Raw genomic sequence first — 5,843 nt, forward strand, 5'->3', positions numbered from 1 at the left:
TCGTTAGTTTTCACGATGGTTTCTCACCTTTCCATCAATTGATCAGTATCACACACTTGTTCATGCATTTCCACATCACTTCCCTTTACCAGGGAAAAAAACTGCTTCAAAAAAATAAATAGAGAAAGAAGTAATTTCTCCCCCATAAATATTTTAATCATTTTTATTAATGCACAAAAAAATCAGGTATATGATTTAGAGACTGACTAGAGGTGACCATAGGCATGTAAACATGCACATGTTGTGCCCAGACTTTCCCATTGCATTGAAATGGGGGACTCAGTGTTGTCTCAAATCATTCTGATTTTACATATAGAGAAATGTATTTTTTCTGACCAATACCAATTATTGGAAAAAAGTTGGGAAAGTACAAGTATCTGAAAATGACACTCAGGCTGGGGAATGGGGAATTGCAGTGAAGTGCAGCAGCAGATTCCAGCGTACACTGACATGGGGGGATTATGGCAAAATGCACCCACCTTGAAAATGAGCTTTTGGAGGAGTATCTGGTTTGTAGGAGAAAAAACCAAGACTCCAGAAATTGATGGACAATGAAAGGAAGGAACGAAAGAAGGGTTTCCCAGCCTTTTTTGACTGCTGAATTTTAGGAGACTTCCTGCCACAATGCACTTGTATAGTACCCCCTCCCCTATATTTTCCTATTATCCTGCAAACTCTATGGATTCTGAGCTAGGAAAATCCAACAAAGCACTTTGATTTCACTAAATATGACTCATTTCCAAAAGGTACTTCTTTCCAGGTGGGTCTATACACATTAACAGATTCTCTTTTTAAATACATTATTCAGATTCTTTGTCTCTGGTTACAATTGCCATTTCTGACTATAGTTCAGTTTCAAAACCATTGGAATTTTCTTTTTAAGACACACAATGGAAATATATATATAGTAATAAGTACAATATGAGTTCAAAATTAAAATTGATTTGATAACAACAACAACAACAACAACAATTTACTATTTACATCCCCACCCATCTGGCTGGGTTTAATGTAAGAGTGGCCCAGCATTCCCAAAAAATATTTATATGCACTGTAGTATTAGTTTAAAAATGATCTTTGGATCTATTCACAGTATGGTGACAAAGTTCTACCAGCACATCCTGGCCTTAGCATTTGCCATAAATGTCATCAACGAGAATCCCAAGATCTTGCCGAATGTGACACTCGGTTTCCACATCTGTGACAGTTACTATGATGCAAAACTGACCTATCACACCACTTTGCAGATAGTCTGCAAATTGCACAGATTTGTCCCCAACTATAAATGTGATACTCAGAAAAACCTAATAGCCATTATTGGGGCACTCGTCTTTGATGTCTCCTTCCACATGGCAGACATCCTACGTCTCTACAAAATTCCACAGGTAAGATCTGTGCATTTTCTTCACCTGATGTCCGATTCCGGTCTCATTGTGGGGTTGATTTTGTGGTTCCAAAAAAGAGAGAACAATTATGGACTGAATATTTTTTTTTTGTAAATATGAATAACCAGCCAAAATCTTGTTTCAAGACCTAGAGGAACAGAAAGAATGGCTTAGAAGCAGGTATGTATATAAGACTTATTCACTGTGGTTGCTGTCAGGGATTAACATCAACAATATTTATCAAGTTCTTGACTATAATGCTGTGAATGTTAACCAAAGCTAGAAATGCATAAATGCTTAAAAATGGATTTACATGCATTCAGGTACACATCTCTTATATTCCTAAAGCACATGTACATTTTCTTTCAGCTCACTTATGGATCTTTTGCCAAAGAACTGATAGATACAACACAAGTTCCTTTTGTTTTTAACATGGTCCTCAGTGAAGCCCACCAGCACCTGGGCATTGTAAGGTTACTCAAGCATTTCAGGTGGACATGGGTTGGACTCTTTGCTGTGGATAGTGACAGTGGAGACCATTTCTTACATGCCATTGAGCTATTGTTTTCTAACAATGGAATTTGCTCAGCTTTCACACAAAGGATCACAAGTCAAGGCCATACCTTTACTAATAAGGAGATTGGAAGATTTGAGCTAGATAAATATGCCAATGATCCAAAAGCCAGAGCAGTTGTGCTCTACGGTGAAACTATGACATACCTGTTACTGAACACAATAATATCTTTGTCATTTCCTGAGCTAAAGTTAGACCCATCTTTTACCAAGGTGTGGATTTTCACAGCCCAGATAGATGTTGCAGTAACACCTCTTTTAAGGAGATGGGATTTTGAATTTTTCCAAGGCACCATTTCCTTTGCAATTCACTCAAATGAACCTCAAGGGTTCCAAACCTTTCTTCAAAACAGAAATCCTTACTCGCCACAAGGAGATGGTTTTCTCAGAGATTTTTGGGAGCAGGTTTTTGAATGTTCACTTCCAAATTCTCTGGGATTAATGGAAGATAATGATGATGAACGCTGTTCTGGGGAAGAGAAGCTGGAAAGTGTTCCTAGCTCTGTTTTTGAAATGGCAATGAGTGGGCACAGCTACAGTATCTACACTGCAGTCCACGCCATAGCTCACGCATTGCATGCAATGTGTACATTCAGGACCAAGCACCAAGGAACATTGTGTAGCACAGGACTTGAATTACAGAATCTTCAGCCATGGCAGGTAACATTTTGACAGGTAATCACTCATAGGAACATATGAATCTACTTTATCATAAAATGTATGAATTTACATTTTTCCTATAACTGAAATCTGAAAAATAATAAAAAACCTTACATTTTGGTATTAGCTTTTTATAAATTAAAAAGAAGGAACATTCATGAATATATAATAGCAACAAAGGTGTCTTTATTCAGAAGAAAAATTCCAGGAAGTTATTCTTATTTTATTTTTCTCTCCCCACCAGCTGCACCTGTTTCTTCAAGGCATTTTGTTTAACAGCTCAGCAGGTGAAAAGGTGTCTTTTGATGATCATGGGGAATTTGTACCCAGCTTTGACATATTTAATATGTACATATTCCCAAACAATTCCTTTCTAAAAGCAGAAGTTGGAAGAGTGGTTCCACATGCTCTTGAAGGGGAACAATTCACCATTAATGAGGATCTCATAATGTGGCACAGATACTTCAACCAGGTATGGATTCTTTGGAATTTGAGAAAGCCTCTCTGTTATCCAGATAGGTGATTCAGGGTAGATAATGGTGTGACGTTTCCTTCAGTCTGTATTGGATCTGTATCATAACTGGGCCCAATTGTATAATAATCCCTTTGGTTGTTTGTCAGGGAATAATATGCCACACCACATTGCTAGGGGAAGCAGTAGACGACTTGAATCTTCTTGAATGAAGCTGTTATACCACTTTAAAAAGGAACTATTGCCTGCAACATGGCATCTTTGTAATTAAGCAAGCTCAGAAAGCAATGTGTGAGTAGACTGTCACCACTGGGGGCCAAGCATTATTTTTTAGGCTGAACCCCATTTTTCTCCTGTTTTTCTTTGAGAAGGAGATAAGGCACCTTTTCCTAGTGAGCATTCATTCACAAGTATTGTCTGAGTGATAACAACATAACCAACTCAGCTTTTTGTGCTGCTGGATCTGGTTTATGGGATGCTCTTGGACCTTGGAGGCTTTAGCCAGCTGAATGGTAAGCAGTAAGAGTGAGATGGAGGAATCAGGATGTATGCTGCATTGGTCAAAACACTAAGGCCTGGGCCATTAGCTAAGATGGTGTAATATTCCACATTCTGCATCACTTTATCAGAGGGATATCTGTCTATTCCCTGAGACTCTCGAAGAAAACTCTAATACGTTAGTGAGACAGGACTTGGTGTTACAAAAGCCAGGCTGGTTCTAGTTCAGCAAAGCTTGTTCTTCTATATGCTTTATCTTTAAAAATAGTTTCCACCAGTTTTCCCAGGACAGATATTGAATAACTACATTTATTGCCAATGTGCCAAATTTACTGAGGTTTAACTGTTCACTTCCTTATCTGACTTTCAGATGATTAACATTTTCCTCAACCATATTCTCTCTCATCCTGAGCTCTCTCACCTTTTTTTTTAAATGTATAGGTGATCCCCATTTCTGTATGTAGTGATTCCTGCCCCCCTGGTCAGCAGAAGAAAAAAGAGGAAGGGAAGAAATTTTGCTGCTTTAGTTGTGATCTGTGCCCAGAAGGGAAGTTTTCAAACCAAACAAGTATGTAATGGAGAGCATCAAATATTGATACATACAGGATTAACATGCATGAAATTTATTACCAGTCAGGATACATGAACATGTGCCTGAGAGGCTCAAAAATAGTTGGGGTTTGTCAACATATGTTGTGGTTCGAGGACCCGACCCCCGCGAAGTGAAATAAATACACAGGGACACGTGATATAAGGTTAATATATGACGACGAGGAGAAATGAGGCCGGGGAAAGGCTGGCACTGCAGCATAAAGGCTGCTGGACACGCCCCCCTGAGGCACCTGGTTGGATGGCCACCTGGGGGGGCGTGAGCGCCAGACAGGTGAGCTGGAGGCAGGGGGCAACACCCCCTGCAGGAGCGGAGTTCGGGCTCCCGCCCACAACCACTCCCCTCTCTTTCAGGGAGGAGAGTCTTTCAAGGAGTTTTATGGGTATTTAGAGACAATGCACACTTGGGTGGACAGCAGGGCCAAGTATGCATGTTAAGTTTACATACCCCAGGCTCACGTTGCTAGTTGGGAGAAATTTGTTCCCAATCCATGGCTAGGGAGTCACAGATTGCAGCACTCAACCTGCCCTGACAGACCAGTGGGTGCCATGCCTTCTACCTGCCAGTACTTTCTGAATTTGGCTAATCAGGTTGTAGATCTGCTAACTGTTATGTGTAATATATAGGATCCATCAACCACTCCATTGTTTCTCAAGTACAGTCATACCTCAGGTTACAGTCGCTTCAGGTTGCGTTTTTTCAGGTTACGGATGCACCAAAACCCGGAAGTACTGGAATGGGTTACTTCCAGGTTTCGGCGGCTTCACATGCGCAGAAGCACTAAATTGTGCCAACACATGTGCAGATGTGCCGCTGCAGGTTGCGAACGCACAGGTTTCGAACATGCATCCTGCACGGATCACGTTCACAACCCAAGCATTCACTGTATTCCTTATTAGTGTGGAGGGAAGGAATGTAGTTAATACTAAAATGATTAACTCCATGTGTGGAAACTGGAAGTAGCAGGGACAATGGCCTTCAACATCCACACTGAACATTTCTGAGGCCTGGCTTTGTATGTAATTTGACCCTGTGATGGCATTTCTTGCTTTTTCAGACCTGAAAGAATGCTTCAAATGCCCAGAAGATCAATATCCAAACAAGAACAGAGATAGATGCATCCCCAAAGTAATAACCTATCTTTCTTATGAAGACTCTTTGGGAATCAGTTTGACTTCAGCTGCTCTTTCTTTTTCCCTCATCACAGCTTTGGTGCTCAAAACTTTTATAAGGCACAAAGATACCCCCATAGTCATAGCCAACAACAGAGACCTCACCTATGCTCTCCTCATTTCCCTCCTACTCTGCTTCCTCTGTTCCTTACTCTTTCTTGGGCAACCCAGGAAGTTGACCTGCCTTCTACGACAATCTGCTTTTGGCATCATCTTCTCTGTGGCTGTATCATGTGTGTTGGCCAAAACCATCACGGTGGTTGTTGCTTTCATGGCCACCAAACCAGGATCCAGCATGAGAAAGTGGGTGGGGAAAGGATTGGCTAACTCCATTGTGTTTTCCTGCTCAATGATTCAAGCAGGCATTTGTATGGTGTGGCTGGCAACCTCTCCCCCATTCCCAGATATGGATATACACTCACAGACTACAGAGATTGTCATGGAATGCAATGAAGGGTCTGTCCTCATGTTTT

Source organism: Podarcis gaigeae, assembly GCF_964106915.1.
Source record: "Podarcis gaigeae genome assembly, chromosome: 13".
NCBI lineage: Eukaryota > Metazoa > Chordata > Lepidosauria > Squamata > Lacertidae > Podarcis > Podarcis gaigeae.